This window comes from Vipera ursinii, assembly GCF_947247035.1.
Source record: "Vipera ursinii genome assembly, chromosome: 3".
In the NCBI taxonomy this organism is placed as follows: domain Eukaryota; kingdom Metazoa; phylum Chordata; class Lepidosauria; order Squamata; family Viperidae; genus Vipera; species Vipera ursinii.
Genome location: NC_139516.1, coordinates 31,744,396 through 31,761,849, shown reverse-complemented (window position 1 = coordinate 31,761,849; position 17,454 = coordinate 31,744,396).

Genomic DNA, 17,454 nt, shown 5'->3' with positions numbered 1-17,454 from the left:
TTCAGCATTTTTTGAAGAATGATCTTTGAATTTTGAGATAGCAAATGTTTATGCAATTTACTAGCTATATTGAGTTTGTAATCAGTTACTCTAATTCACACTTTTTGGCTGTCAATATTACACAAACACACACAGACACAGACACTTATTGTACATAATTGGTCGGGCCTTTTCCTCCTCATTTTTCTCCTTTTCCAATATTTTCTCTTGTAATATTTTAATTCTTCCCTGCTTATTTTTTACTGTATATCTGTGAAATTATGTTTACATATTTCACTGATATTATCCTTTTCAACCCTTCTTTTCTTCTCCATATTTTCCTTTATCCTATTCCTCCAACCTGATTTTTTTTTCTTTTTGTCTTTGTTTAACTGGAAGCCTATGAAAAGAAGTTGTTTTTTCCCCTCTTATTATTTAAAGAAATCATCATATGAAAAGCAAAGTAGTGAGCATACACTACTAGTTTGGATTCAGAGTTAGCTGCTATTTACAGTATCTCTAAAACAGAAATGCCTTTCAGACATTTTTACTAATGTACAGACTTCAAGATACAACATTGGGAACAGTTGGAATATTCCTCTTTATCCATTGATGCCTTTCATTATACTCAGTCCATACAAATATGGAATGGGGAGGGGGAAGACAGTACTACTACTTTCCCTAAACCTAATTAAACTGCATTCTACCACTTTTTTTCCTAAGCAAATTTTATATGCTTCCAGATCAGACCTGGGTCCAGATTTCTTTCTCTTTCACTGTTCCATTCTTTCACTATGCATGCATACGTTCCCTAATTTGAAATTAGCATTCACTCATTAGCAAATATGTAATGAAAGTCCAATGACAACAAATACAATTGCTGTAGAATACTACAACTTTTTCCTAATCCTATCCTAGTTGATAGGATACGGTGAACAATTGATAGGAAATGGGGAACAATATGATGACTTACAAGGAAGTACTTAGAGGTTGTAGCATGTATTAAAAAGTATGAACACAATAATTTGCATGCGACTAAATTTGTGAGATTGCTGGCAACTGACAAAATATGGAATTATAATGAAATATTTAAAACTTCAAAATAAAATAAATAAGATACAAACAATATAAAGACCCAAAGGCCCTCTGGAACAGCACCTTCTTTGACATTTTCTGGGAGTGCTGTCATCAGTCTTGGAGACAGACAAATCTCCAGTTGGAAGTCTTAGTGCAGTGCGTGATATAAGCCAACACCATAGTGGATGATCAGTGTCAGTATTCCTAATCCATTTATTGATGAGCATGTTGTGCTTGTGATTTGAAATGTAAGAGGAGTTTATGGTAAAGAGCATAAATAAATGTTGTGACATGACATGATGTGATGTGACAAGAAGGATGGAATGTCATGTGTTTTTGAATAGATCAGAATAAAAGTTGTCTGATCTTCCAGAGTGGAGCTAAGGTACACATGGAAGTGAAGATATGCATTTAATAAGTCAAAGAGCAAAATGTATATTAGAGAGTAGGAGCTGTTTTTGTTCTGATTTCTATAGGTACATTGTAATATAGATTGCTGATAGCTGAAAGTTGTGTTTAGTATCCAAGAAAATGTGATATGTTAGAAGAATATAGAAAAAGGTAGGGCTGCATGTGTGGATGACAAACTGACGAAATGTTAAAAATATAGATGCAGCTTGTTTTCAGAATGGTTGTGTGACTTCTGTATTGCATTTAAAGACTGGATCTATACCTCAGAATGGAAGAATGCTGTTATTGTTCCCTTGTGCAACTAGTGTCAAAACAAATTGTGTAACTAGTGTCAAAACAAAAACTACAGAGGAATTAGTTTATTCAATATGGCTGGAAGGTATTTAGTAGTGAGCAAAACAAAGGAAGCATAGTGTGGCTTTTTGCTGACCAGTTATCTACTAGATTTTTGGTCTCCAGCAGAAAATTTACTTTTTATTCATTTATTTTTTCTTTTTAGCTTTATTAAATAAAAAAGAAGAATAAAGAAAAAATAAAAAATGAAAGAAAAAAACCCCATACAACAACCTCTTGGGTGACAACTTGAATGGTTTCTGGTGGAACTTAAAACTTAAATATATTGTAAGGTGCTGTGAGTAGTATGGATTTCAAAGTAAATGAATCATAGACCAAATTAGTTCCTATTGATAGTGACAATGGATGAAATTATTGAGTTGCACATAAATGCTGTCCAGAGTCTGAAGGAGGGAGTATACCTCAGGTACTGATTGGATGGCTCTTTTTTTCCCCTTTGCTATTTGAATGCATGGATGAAATGCCTCCCATACACTCTTTAAAGTAACCCTCTTTGCTGATGATTGTATAATCTACAGTTGATGCTGAACAATTCTCAGAAGCTGCTATGCTATTCGGCTTGACTATCAGCCTAAACCAAGCTGATACACCATGCCAAATACAAAGCTTGTAGAATTAATAATCAATGATAATGACATCCAGCTGATAAATATTTCAGCTTTATGTACTTGGGAAGCATCATCTTGAGTGATGGATCTTTGGATGGATCTCTGCATACTAGAATACTCAATCAATCCAACATCCACATCTCCACAAAGCAACGTCTACAGAGCTGTTGTTATCCTTTCTATCCTATATGGATGTGAATCCTGGACTCTGTACCAAAGGGACATCAAACAACTGGAGAAATTTCACATACACACTATCTGTTCCATCCTTGACATTTATTGGCAAGGCCTGTCTCCAACCTAGAGATCTTGGATCTTCCAGAGTCCAGCAGGATTAAGTCCCTGATTAACAGAATGAAGATGAGATAGGTTGGGCATCTCATCAGAATGGATGACTGCCATATACCTTATCAGTTGCTCTGTAGTGTACTGGAATCTAGGAAGAAATCTTGAGTTCAACCAAATAAGTACTACATAGATACTGTAAGAAAACTGTACACCTATGTGACATCTAGAACTAGAAGCTGCAGTGGCTGACAGAACCTGCTAGCAAATCTTATGGTATGAAGCCTCCACTAACTTTGAAGACAGGTGCTGTGATGCTATGAGTGGCATCACAGAATAACACCCACAGTTACTGCAACAATGGACTTCCATGGCCCTTCTGTGCTAGCCTCTGTGCTTCCAGACTGGGGTTGTAGAGCAACCATTGTGTGCATTGATGAACTGCACAACAGAATGTCTTCAAACCCAAAGAACTAACATAGATCCTAGTGCTTCCTGCCCTCAATTTTGACACCATTATAAGATGAAAAAACCCTGCTCTAAACAACAATACAAGAGGACAAAAAGCCATTTTAAATATTTAAATATTTGCAAGGGCCACATTTTTGAGTTCAAAATAGATTCAAGTTATATTTTAAAAGAAGGCCCAGTCCTAATTTTTTCCCTTAGGATGTACAATATTCATTAAGTATTGGGAAGTTTGAAAAAAATCATTAAAATTTCTATATCTTTAGATGGACCATAGAACATCTAAATTAGATTCTGAGAGAGCTTCTCAGATTCTAATGAATATAGGAGCAGTTCTTCCAGGTGGTACTGCTTAATTTCAGGTCATTAGGTTAATCAGATCTTGCTGATGTTTGATTTTATTCTATAATATAAACATTGACTTGGCACGTGTCCTTAAGATCTGATTGGATAAAAATGCAAATGTTGCATTGAAAGTAGTGTTCCTTCTAGAATATTTTGGTGTCAGAGACAGCAAGACAAAGAGAACCAGCTTTTGAAGAAACTTAATTGAAATGTGTGCTCTTTTCTGTGAGATTCATCTGCTATATTAAAATAGGCAGCTGACTATAAAATGTAAAATGCAGAGAGATAGAGTAGGTTTTTTTTTACCTTAATACTGTGCCAAAGGAATAAATCTTCTTTTGCTTTGCCATATTTTAGTGCATTTTAATTAGTATCTCATTAGTACCTATTCAGTAATACAGCCAGATACTGATGTGGTATACAACATTAGAAGTATAATTAATTTCCATTATTGTGCCGGGATTTCTGATTTACATACATACATACACACACACACACACACACACACACACACACACACACAGAGAGAGAGAGAGAGAGAGAGAGAGAGAAAGAGTGAGTTATATACATTTAATAATTTTTGCTAAAAATTTAAAAATGATAAAAACTAACGAACTAATGAAAAGAAAGAAGAAAAACAAAGGCGAAAAACAAATGCAAAAGGAAAGAATGAAAAGAAATGGAAAAAAGTAGCTTCTGATTTTCTTCATAACAACTATTAAGTAAAATACAAAATTACCTTTTACTTATGGTTACAAAATAAAAAAAAACTCTTATAATGTATTTGTTTTAATTATCAAAATCCTAAATCATAACTTCATTTTTTTATGTTTCATGCAAAATGTATGTAAGGGGTAGATATCTGACTTTCAAGGAAATGAAAAATAAAGATGGCTGTATAATAAATGCTTTACATTTTGTTCTAAACAGGCACATGAGACTGAGACTCAGGTGGAGCAATAGACATCTTGATTAATCAGATGTTTGTTGTTAATTTTTCACAAGACTATGTACAGAAAATTGCAAATTGTAGGTTAATATTATGAGAGGCTAAAGAATTAATAAAAAGTTAATATATTTTTCTAATAAGCAGCATTCTTTAGGAAATCAATATGATATGATATAATACAGAGAAAGAACAAAAAAAAGCTATATCACAAACTGGATGGGAAGAATTATATATCAAATCCACACCAAGATATAAAATGAAAACTGGTACAAAATGTTCTATATATGTGATATAACTCCATGAATAATATCTGAGACAAAAATAATATTTATGTTGGCTATTTGTTTTAATTAGTTTTTACATTCAGTCTTAATGGTTGGCTTTGTTGTATGCCATTTTGAGTCATTCAGAGTCAGCCATATAAATTTGATAAAATAAATATGTAATAAACATTGGAAATGCAGTGAAAAGAATGTTTTCACTGAAAATACTGGAAACTTGAAAGTACTGGAAACGTATACATAGCATGGAGCAAAAAAATGGAATTTAAATTTGAAATGAAAACAACTTTCTTACTAGGCATAATTTCAGAAAAAAAATGCACAACAAAATATCCCAATTTAATGAGGTACATGCTCACAGCAGTGAGAATATATGCTGCCCAATACTGAAAGAAAGATATAATGCTGACAACATCTGATTGGGAATTTAGGCTTGGACAAGATGCAGCAATGGCAAGATTATTATTATTATTTTGTTATTTATTAAATTTTTATAATTAGCGTATATATTAGTGTATATATTCACAACAGGGCTTAACCAAATTTAAGCAAGAATTGTTCCTATACATACAACACATCATGTAGCATGGCAAATATAATCACTTAAAGTCTGGCATTAAAGGGACCTAAATATTGGCTTCCGGTTCCGGATTTTGGTGCAGCCAGACACATGAGGGAATCGCTCCTCATGTTGCCTCGATTTCTTCATCGGGGGCCCCTGTAAAGGGGTCAAAAGTTGCCCTGGAGGGGCAACAAGCAGGGGAGAGGTCTCTCCAGTCAGTGGTAGAAGGGCACCAGCCTTCCCGTCGGCTTGGAGCCACTCTCCGAACCAAAGAAGAAAGGATCGGCCTCTCCCATGGCCCATCATTTAGCTGTTTCTTGCCAAAGCCAAAAGCACAACAAAGAACTTGAAAGCACTTGAAAACTGGGTGAGAATTGCCTTCTTCTTTTCCTAATTGTCTACTTTGCCTGTCAAAAGCTTTCCGAATTTGCTTCCTCTTGCAAGGAGAGAGGGAAGGAATTTCTGTTTATTTCTCCCACCCTCCTTAATAGTGGCCTTTGTCTACATTGGGAGAGAAAAGAAAAAGCCCTGTACTAAATGATACTGATTAATTGGACTTACTGCCTTTTTACTTTTGGCCCAAATTTCCTATATTCACAGAAATGGACTATTCTACCTATTAGTCTAAAAAAGAATTTTTTTAAAAAAAGAAATAAACAAAAAGACTCCGTCTGAAAAGGATTTGAAGTACTCTGAGGACATCTAGTGGCTAAGCCTGTTACAGCAAGTGTTTACATTTTGGACCAACCTTGGCTTTGAGATAAAAACCTGAAACAGCTGGAGATGAATCTGGCTTAGACTTGTGGAGGTGGACACTTACTGATTTTTGTTTGAAAAATAGCCTCCACTAAGGAATATTTATAAATACTACAAAATGGAGAAGCATCAGCCACAAACCTCGCTTGACTATAACCTTATACTTGAAACAATCTGTAGAGTCACTGAGATGTCTATCTCCAGATTTAATAATTTACACACCAATCTTAAGTCACAACCTGAAACCCAGACTGCAACTAAAGAACTTACACTTCAGAATATAATAAAATTGAAAGATACTACTATTGAGACAGAGGAATATAAGCAACAACAACAAAGTACTGAAAAAACTAATATCCAAAACTTTACTCAAAGAACCTACAAATTTTAAAGTACAAGGAACTACTACTATGAAAATCTTAAAGACCAACAACAAACTAGGGAAAAACTTAATACTCAACTTCTGACTCTCTCTAAGGAGCCTACAATTTCAGAAGTACACTACATGCAAGATAGTGATGCCAACATAGAAGACGCCGAATACCAACAAAGACAACCTGTGGAAAGCTTGGACATTCAATTACTAACTATACAACTGGATAAGATTTTCTACTAAAAACAGATCAACCCAAATGGAAGAAGAATCCAGATTGAACTGCAGACAGAGATGTCAGAGCAAATACGTAAAGAGAGTGGAATTAACATGGCAACAATATAATGACTATAAATGGTTCAACCTTTGTATATTGCTGATGGTTGGATGGTCTCCTCTGGTGCAAATAATATGCATGCGAGTAAATGAAGACCTACTTGGCAATTTAAAGCCTTGCGTCTGGAAACCCGACTGGCAAAAAAAGAAACCTAGAGTTAGTTTTAAAAAATGAATTCCTAGAGAATTATCGTAGGTCATTTTGTTAGTAATTAGTGACTTATTAGGACCTGAAACAGAAAATATCCGTGAGATAGAATTAAAATGTGTTTAAGTATTTATTAAGCTTATTCCAAATACTATAAATTTATTTATTGATATAATGGAAATCTGGCTTATGAATCCTATGTTTGATGTTAAAATTTTGGTTATGTAGAAGTAGACTGATAAATATAGACTCTCCGATTGGTAACCTTTGATGTATTAGGATATGAAATAAACAATGTTTATTAGGTAGAAGCTAGCTATTTAATTATTGGTGTATGTTAGATGATACAATCTTTGGTGTAATAAGATAAGGGAACTTTGCGTTGTGAATACTATTTGGGATGTTAAAGGTTAAACTTGGATACTATAATTAACATCAAATTTAGTTAAAATTTAATAACAGGATATAGATATACCCAATCGAAATTGGATTGACAAAATCTTCTCTAATTGACCATGCTATTCCTAGAAATTTGTTAGTTTAAATATGTTGTATTGAATGTTGAGGGAAATACTGTAGAGAAGGATGTTATGATAAGGTAACCCAAACTATGTATTGAAAACTCTGTTACTCAATTGATGACTACACAGGTATCATGATGCTTTCTAAATATATAGGTTCTAAATTGAAAAACTAATAAAACTTGTTTTTAAAAAAGGACCTAAATGTTTATAAACTTTATGTAAGTTAACACAAAAAGGGGAAAGTTAGAAACCCATTACTTTTCTTTTCTTTTTTGGAATTTGATTGTTGTCAAATTTGCTCCTTGTATCTTGTTTTTTTCTTTCTTTAAATCTTTTAAAGAAGATTTAAAGGTTTCCCCTAGCCAGTCACGACTGACTTAATGGGGCAGTGCTCATCTCCAATTCTCAGCTGAGGAAGCCAGCACTATCTGAAAGATAATTCTGTCACCATGGGGCCAACAGGAATATACAGAATGCACTAACCTTCCCACTGAAGTGATACCTATTTATTTTCTTGTATTTGCATCTTTTGAACTGTGAGGTTAGCAGGAGCTGGGACAAATAACAGGAGCTCACCCCATCGCATGGTGCTCAGGTCTCAAACCCAGGTTGTCAACTTTCCAGTTGACAAACTCGGCATCTTAACCACTGGGACTTCACATGCCTGGAGACCTTAACACTAAGTAATTAACCTAAGACAAGCAAATGTTTTGTTGCAATATAGAATGTTTTTTTAAAAAAAAAAATATTATATTCAATTTTGGATGAATGAGGAAGAACTATTAGGCACGTTTGCTGCTTTGAATTATTTATAGAAATAATAAAGGTGGGATAAAAAAACTTTAAAAATGCCAAATAATCTTACAATCTTTAACATTGATATCCTATATTGTAATTAATATTAATAAAATCTTTCTTCTTTTTATTCTCAACTGTCTAAACATTAGAGTATTAATAAATTTCAATCAATATTGTACAAATATTGTATCAAAGCAATATAATATATTAAGATTTGCAACATAATCTAAATATAAAATTAAACAATATGGTCAAACATGGTATTTACTTCTTTGGGAGACCCAAGTGATCTGTGATCATGAAATAAATTATTTAAGTGCAGAAACATACATGACACATTTGTACGACTGGCTAACAATAACCTAATATCATATGCACGATCTATTTGCAGCCCTTATGATAATAATTAGATGTAGCGGGAGGCACTTTTTGCCTTCTTTTGCTTTTAAGACTTTGCTATGTTAAGGCAAGATAGGAGGGTGACAAGCTATGAAACCTACTGTCTTTAGGACCGCTGCATGCTTCTAGCTTGCCAACGGTGCGGGAGGGAAAGAAGGGAAGATTTTTGAATCCACAGGTGTTCCTTATCAATGTGAGAACCAAAACCATTGAAGAGTTGTTTTGGCGAACTAAAGTTTCTTCTCATAATAATTACTGGAAAGATATATTGGACAATGTGACCTGAACAGTCAGAGAGAGGAGGGAAAGTTCCATTCTTTTAATTAACTGCTTCCCACTATTTTCTCAGAGCTAGCTTTAATTCTATCATACCAGTTTGCTAATGCCTAACAAAGTTAACATTAGAGAACGCAATGCCTCTGGTGTTTTGCTTTGTTGGGCTTCTCAGCCAGAACTTGATTTAGCTAACCGTTACCTCCTTCTTTATGATTTTTCTCACTATTGTTCAAAAGGTTATACTTTTTTTATGGGTTTTCTTTTTGCTAACCCAGTTTAGCCAGAAAAAAAAATATAGTGTTGTGTCCTGGGGAGAACTGAAGCTTTCCAATCAGCTTGTTTTTTAAAAAGCATCTCTATTTCTTCTTCTTCTGTTTTTTCTTTTCTCCACTATTTAAAGTTGAACCTCAGGAAGAAGGCATCTCAAAGTGCATGAAAACCTCTGCGTATTTTATAACCTCTAGGGTGAAGCCAAAACTGTTGTGGCTTATTACATAACTATAGGTTTTCACTGAGGCAAGCAAGGACACTAGCATGAAATGTATTTTTAAAATGCAATTACCTTGCATTTTTGTTTTCTCCTCAAAGTCTCGGTGATAAAGAAAATGAGGCATTGTTTCTTTTGGCTATGTTTTCTAGCAACCTACTGGGGAGGAAGGTTTCTACACTGCCAAATCAACGGACTCTAGATGGCTTATAATCTTCTAAAAATGACAGCAATAACAAAATTAATTAAAATAGCTAGAATAAGAAGAAGGCCAATAAAAATGTTAAATTCTAAAGGCCTGGTGAAAAAATATAGTCTTTTCTAAAGGTTAGGAGGGAGGAAATAATCTGAAGCTTAGATGGCAAACTTCCACAAGACCAAGGTAGCAATGGATATATCTTCTTCACTCCCATCCTTCTAACTTCCCAAAGGGAGGCACTGACATTATTCCTTATCAACCTGACAGCAACCCACTTCACAGAGGGCTCCAGAAGTTATAACTAACACAGAATTGGATTTGGAAACTAACAGACAACCAACCCTGTCACTGAAACATTGGTGTAATTCTGCTGAAACAGTTCTCACCTCTTAACATTCATACTGCTGCTCCTGTATTAGCTAAAGTTTCCAAGTTGTCTTGAAAGACAGTCCAAAGCACATTGTAGTTCAATAATTTAGTTTGAAGATAATAAGGATGGAGCTTTGGATGTTTGTGTGGCCCCCTTGCTGGCATGCAGCAGACAAGTGCCAGTCCACAGACTGGGGGTTGGGGACCCCTGATCTACAACATTTTTCCTTCTGGAAAATTATTCCCTACCAAACTAAGCTTCCTTATAGTTGGCTAAAACTTTTTTGTTGTTGTTTTGCCAGGTTTTTCAGTTAGGATAGAAAAGTGACAGAAGCAAGGTCGGGAACTATTTCAAGTCAGGATCCACTCGAAAGGCTTTTAATCTTCCCTGTTTTACTATATAGAGGACAATCTACTCTGATGGTTTAAGAAGGATTGTAAGAGAATGCTCCATTCAGATAGCTAGCAAGTCACCAGTAGACTGAATAAGCACACTTATTGATAATATTATATAGTCTTATAGTTGATTCCAATTTATAGTTGATCTGTTTCTTTTGTCCCTTTTTTAAGCAATCCACATCTTCCTTTTTTGTCCCTTTTTAAGCAATCCACATCTTCCTTTTTTGACAGGTGATTGTCCTACTTAAACTGGAGTTGGGTTCTTTTTTTAATTCAACAAATTACCATATTTTCTGGCGTATAAGATGACTTTTTAACCCATGGAAATCTTCTCAAAAGTTGGGGGGTTGTCTTATACGCCCAGTCGTCTTATACGCCGGAAAATAGTACATAAATCAATTGAGTGCCCCCGTTCTTGCAAAGCAACTTCAAGCCTCCTTAGTCCAGTCCCCCCTCCAACGTGACTCTCCCTTCCCATCACCAAGAGCTTCTAAGCCCCTTCCCCTCCCCCTTGCAAACGCCAGACCCCGGGAGCTCTTGCGTTTATTCCAAAGGGTGGGTGGAAGGAAAAGCCCCTTTTGGCTCCGGCTTGGCTGCAAGTAGACAAGCCCGGGAAGGCACGCCCTCCCCTCTCACTGTGGAGGAAGCAGGGCAGGCTGGCATTGGGCGGGAGCCGGCAGGGCAGTCCTGTGCACGCGCACGCTCCCCGGCTGCTAAGGAGTCCTCAGGGAGCCGTGGCAGGCGCCTCATGCCCTTCCCTCTCGAGGCGGCACCGGCAGAGCCATCCAGCATCGGGCGGGAACCGGCAGAGCTTTGCACCATCTGCATCAGACGGGTCTGAATCGAGCTTGTGTCGGACACTTGGCAACTGGCATGTAAGTATTTTCCGGCATATAAGATGAAAAATCTTGAAAATCTTCTCAAAAGTTGGGGGTCGTCTTATACGCCCAGTCGTCTTATACGCCGGAAAATACGGTAAGCTGATGTTCTTAAATCATCCCAATAATATTGAAGATATATTCTATTATCTCTAATATTTCCTTGTCTCTCCTTCATTCAAGGATAATTCTAGTAGCAAAGATGCATCTGATAGGTACCTTATCTGAAGTGTATAATAGGCCAAATGCCGTAGGGTCATTTCTGTCTCTTCTTTGAGGTGGTGTTTTGAGGGTAAATCTTTGGATAAACTTGGCATTTCAGCTATAAAATAGAAGTGCAAAATTGAATCCTTCAAATGTAAAAAAGATCTGTTTGGCCATACCATATCCTACCAATTCTTCCATCTAAGTATGGAGAGGAGTGGAGAAACCATTGTGATCTTATTCCAAGCATATTAATAATCACATTAGGAAAATCCAGTGCTGAAAAAAATTCAGTCTTCTGGAGAAAACTGCCAATTGCACTCTTAATTTGCTCCATTAAAATACTAGAAAAATCTCTCTCCCCCAGCCCTTTGTGTCTATATACATGTAAAGACTTATGTTTTAATATTGATTACATTTTTGCTGTATGATCAGTCAATGACGAGTTGTATTTAATGGCATTTGAAATATTAGATCATGTTTTGTGGTCAGAATTCATGCTTTTGAAACATACTTGCAGAGCTCTTCCCTAGATGCTTTTTTTCTCTCTCTTAGAGAGTTTTCTACTTCTCTGTTCTAAAATCATAATGTTTTATATTCATGCAGTAAAACATAGAGATATACCATTATTTTTAGACCTTTTTGTTTATGGGAACACAATATCTAAAATAACTAGCAAAGCTATAAAAAGCATGAAACGATGATGATGTGACTGTGCATAAAATGTGGGGGATCATTTTTGTTTTCTAGATATGTACAATGAGAATGGTCACATTGCTGTAAAGCACTGAGGGAAAAGAATATCAGAAAAAAGATTGTTAAACAGAGCAGGTATAAAATCAAAAGGTAACAAGCAAGTCAAATGCCATAAACGTTCCTGAATAAATATTATTTGAGAGAAAGATTTTCTCTAAAGCCCACTGAAACTTTTGCTTAATTACTACAAAATTATATGATGCAAGTTCAGTCTTCTATTATCTTCGTGTTTTGCTTCACAAAGATTAACAAAACAACAAAAAATAAATTATCCAGAAGAATCAAGACACAAACTTTGAACTATAGTTAAGCCTTTCATCATTTATTTAAACATCTGTCTCGTTCAGAAGAAAGGTAGTAGTTTAAAATATTGTATTAACCATAACAAAACATGATAAAATAATGTTAAAATACCACAGTTAATTATTAATAATTAAGCAAAAAGAATTGATGGAAGCAGTCTCTGACCCAGATGGTTAGTACTCAATAGAAAACAAAGTAAAAATTCAAAAGTCTCCCGATACTCCCATGTTACACCTCTGCTCAGCGAGCTGCATTGGCTACCAGTTGTCTTCCGAGTGAGATTCAAGGTTTTGGTAATGGTTTTCAAGGCCCTACATGGCATGGGTCCGGAGTACCTCGGGGATCACCTGCTGCCGGCATCAACTTTCCTCCGCCCTGTGCGTTCCCACAGAGAGGGCCTCCTCAGGGTGCCACCGGTCAGAGAATGTTGTCTGGTGGCCCCCAGGGGGAGGGCCTTCTCTGTGGGCGCCCCGGACTTATGGAATCAGTTGCCGGTTGAGCTCTGGACGGCGCCTGACCTTCGCTCCTTCCGACGCGATCTGAAGACCTATTTATTTGAACAAGCCGGCCTGGCCTGATGGGGGATGTGTTGGGGTTTTTATTGCGGTTTTTTTATACTATTATTTATTGTTTTAGCTCGGGCTTATATTTAATTCTCTTTTAACTTTTGTACTTGGTATTTTATATGTGCCCTGTTCACCGCCCTGAGTCCTTCAGGAGAAGGGCGGTATACAAATATAATGAAATAAATAAAATAAATAAATAATAAAAGAACAAAGGGCAGAATTTCATTGGACAGTGTTTTGACAGTTTAGTTGATAGTTTCGATTGTATCTCAATCAACATAGTCTTTGAGTAAGATTTCTGATAGTTGTAACCCAAAGCATCAGGTGGGGAAATCTTAAGATTCCTTAATACTTTTGTGGGATTTTTAAAGAAAAACAAGTATTAATTGAACAAAAAGATAGAATAGATTTTTAATCTCATATGTCAGTTACTGGGAAATAATTAGGTTATCTTCAGAATTGTTGCCCAGAATCTCTGGGCAACAAAAATCCTGAATGGTATTCCCATCTACAAATATCAACACTGAAAACAAATTGCAATCCACTTGTATCTTTAGAACATGGGTGAAATCTGAAACAATTAAACACTTTCTGCATTAGTTAAATATTGTAATTCAGTTTCTGACAGCTTTTCTTACCATGTGGGCTGTCATTTTGTCTTTATAAAAGGTAAAGTTTCCCCCGCACATGCGTGCTAGTCGTTTCTGACTCTAGGGGCCGGTGCTCATCTCCGTTTCAAAGCCGAAGAGCCAGCGCTTGTCTGAGGACGTCTCCGTGGTCATGTGGCCGGCATGACTAGATGCCAAAGGCGCACGGAACGCTGTTACCTTCCCACCGTAGTGGTCCCTATTTTTCTACTTGCATTTTTACGTGCTTTCGAACTGCTAGGTGGGCAGAAGCTGGGACGAGTAACAGGCACTCACTCTGCTACACGGCACTCGGGATTCGACCCGCCAAACTGCCGACCTTCTGATCGACAAGCTAAGCGTCCTAACCCACTGAGCCACCGTGTCCCTTTTGTCTTTATATGAAGCATTAATTATGTTTGAATAACCCTTTTCCCATTAATATTACATGCCATAATACTGGATCATAGCTGGTAAAAACTCTGCATTCAGTTTTCTGTTCAAGTGTGGCTCCTTCTCCCCCTCCTCCATAAGAGGCTTGGCTCAAACGTGGGAATGAAGGACATAAAGAAAGTGGCAAGGTTATCCAAAGGCTTTGGAGAAGAACCTGACCATTAAAATAATCAATGGTAAATAATTTAAATAAAGCAAGTGTCTAACATAAAGTACCATCACCTTGTTTATGAGTGACAATTAGACTTAAATTGTCTGGGATGCCATACAATATTTCATTGCAGAAAATTATAGGACATTAAGTAGAAACGACTTTGATGGAGATTTCAGAGGGAGAGCTCCTAACTAAAATATGATCTTCCAGTATTCCTTCCCTCCTGAGCAAATGTTCTGTGAATAGAAATTTTAAAAAGTAAAAACAAGGTTTATGAGCAGTAGGTAATGTCATCTGGGGAAATCTGTATAAAGTCATAATTAAAATGTTACATAGAGACATCCTGTGAGAAGATTGTGAGGGAAAATCAAATTGTGATAACTACTATGTTAATTAAAGCAGGAATTTAGTATTAGCTGCTTTGCCCCTTGCTCAGCATTCGATATCATGAGGGGAGCAGACTTTGATTTGAGAGGACCACATTGCATTTCAATACTTAGGTCTAGTTGAGCTTGTATCTGAACCAGTGATTGAGAGATATAACAGTAAGAAGCTTCTACTGTGTGATAAATGCACCCCTACAGAAATAAATTGCTCCCTCTTTAAGTCCTTCCCTACTGCTTCACTCATATTCTTAACAGGATGAGTAGTTGAACCAAAAAAGTGGCTGTTACTTTAAAGAATAAATTAGTTTGACTCTTAACTCAATAATTAAAATGGTTATGGCTATGAGCCTGCAGGGATAATGTACTATTATTATAGTCATTTGTTTCAATTAAATGCTTACTGATTTTACAATACCAGCTGGGCACCTGTGTGAGACAGCTATTACTCTGAACAAGACATCTCAAATTCCACCAGAAATTGTCCCCTCTCCAATGCATTCTACATATGCTATGACACAGATTCTTAGAAACAGAAACAAATTGAATGGGTAACAAAAATTGTGTGCGTGTGTATACATCTTTTTTGTCTAATGTAAAATCAGGAATTTGATAAGGGTGGTCCATTTCTATTTAAGAAAAGTAATTAAAATTTTGTCTTTGTATATCCTGTGCTACAACATATAGCAGAATTTATTTCTAATTTATAAACACTGTGTTTTTTTTCATCTGTAAGTTGCAGATTTGAGTTAGCTGTACCTCTTGGTTTACTAAGGAAGCAGAAATATAAAATGGTTGATCAAGCCTGACAGATCAGAATAGTTTTTTTTTTCAGAGAGAGAATAGACATTAGTTATTGCTTTAGAAAATCTGTCATTTTGTACGCTGTTTGATTACTTCTGCACAAGTTTTGGAAATAAGTCATTCTCAGATGTAGTAGTACTATTACGTTTTATTACATTGAATTTTGTGCTATTCCAAAGAATGTTAACCTCTTTGATAGTTGGAAGATTTTTCACATAAATTCCAGTGGTGGGAAATACATTTTTAAAAAACCTTGAAGTGATACCTGCTACCAGATGTCTCTTTTAATATGCAGATGAATTATAAGGTATGACCTAGATCAGGGGTGTCAAACTCACCATGTCACGTGACGTGTCACGATGTATTGTGACTTTTTTCCCTTTGCCGGAGCTGGGGTGGGCGTGGCTTCTCTGTGATGCAGAAGTACTTGGTAAATCAGTCTAGAAGTCAAAGCCAAAGGCGATAGTATAACACAGAGGTCAGTCAAAACTCATGCACAATATTAGCAAGTATCATGAATGGGAGATTATTACTTCCAGTAATGAGCTGCCCACAATTATAGAACTTATATTGAGGCGTGAACTGCCCACCTCCTTTCTCAGTTAATACTTTGTGAACCTTGTCTGGCTACAAGATCATGTAGCTCCCAAGTATATCTTTATTCTCATTTATAGCTGAGTACTTTGAGCCCCTCCTCCTTGAATGCAGCGGTAGTACAAGTCAGTGGACTCAGATTACTGTACTGAGTGTAGATCAAAATCCTGGGCAGAGTGCATCTGGCTAAAAAAAGGCTAATTCTGACCTGAGTCTGGGTTAATCTGGGCCAGGCTTATCTAATGCACAGGATTTAGTGGGCTCAGCAGACCCGTCTTCCTTCTCTATGGAGTATGGGATCCACAGAGGGTCATGACTACTGTGTTTAACTGGATATATATGTTAATTAAGCTGCAATGATAAAAGCTACAGCCACCATTACCCTTCATTTCCTTGGTTTCAGCATCCCTGATACAGAGAGCTATCTATCTGGTCTGTCTAGAACAACAGTTCTTCAAGTGTCTATGACACCTTTTCATCAAGTCCATGATGTCAAATAAATATTTTAAAATTTCTCATTTTTAATTTCTAATAAAATAAATATTGATAAATATAACCCACATTAACCACAGCTCTTTGGTCCTCAGTTATTTTATGAATGTAAAGGGGTCCTGAGACCAAAGTATTTGAGAATCACTGATCTAGAACAAATGACCCTTATCATTTCAGTGCTGATTTATCGTATAAACACTTATGGGTATTTGCACTGCTTTTTTTGTAAAAGAAAAAGGTGCCAAAACTCACACATGTCATACATACCGCCTTGCCTACCCTACAAGGTTCCATCAAAAAAAAGGTGCCGGAACTCCGTTCTGAGCATTCTATGACAAAAAAAGCCCTAGGTATTTGTATGTGTGTATGTGTGCAGTTTCCACTTAATTATTTACTCTGCTTTGTCATCTGTAGCACATGATGGTGATAGCTTACTCATAGTCTGATGCTAAAGTATAATAAAAAGATAGAGTGGTAACAATGTTAATTAGTATATGGGATAAAGCATATCAGGGGCCCAATCCAAGACACATGTGTTTAGCTGGAATCTTTCTACTGATATTAATGGGGCTAGCTAGATTGACTTTATACTCATTTTGAAAATTTTCATAATAAATTTTCTGCACAGGTCTCATATTCATAATTACATTCCTGGACTAGTTCTGCTCTGCTGCATAAATATATTCACTTTAAAGAAAAAATATGATTACATATTTAATGGATAAATGGAGGTGTTGTGGTCCACTGACTCCATAATAACAATTTTTTTAAAAAAGTCTTAATGCAGTGTTTGCCCAAGAGACTAATGTAAGTATAGATGGAAATGATCTTTTAGATTTGTTTAAAACTCAACACATT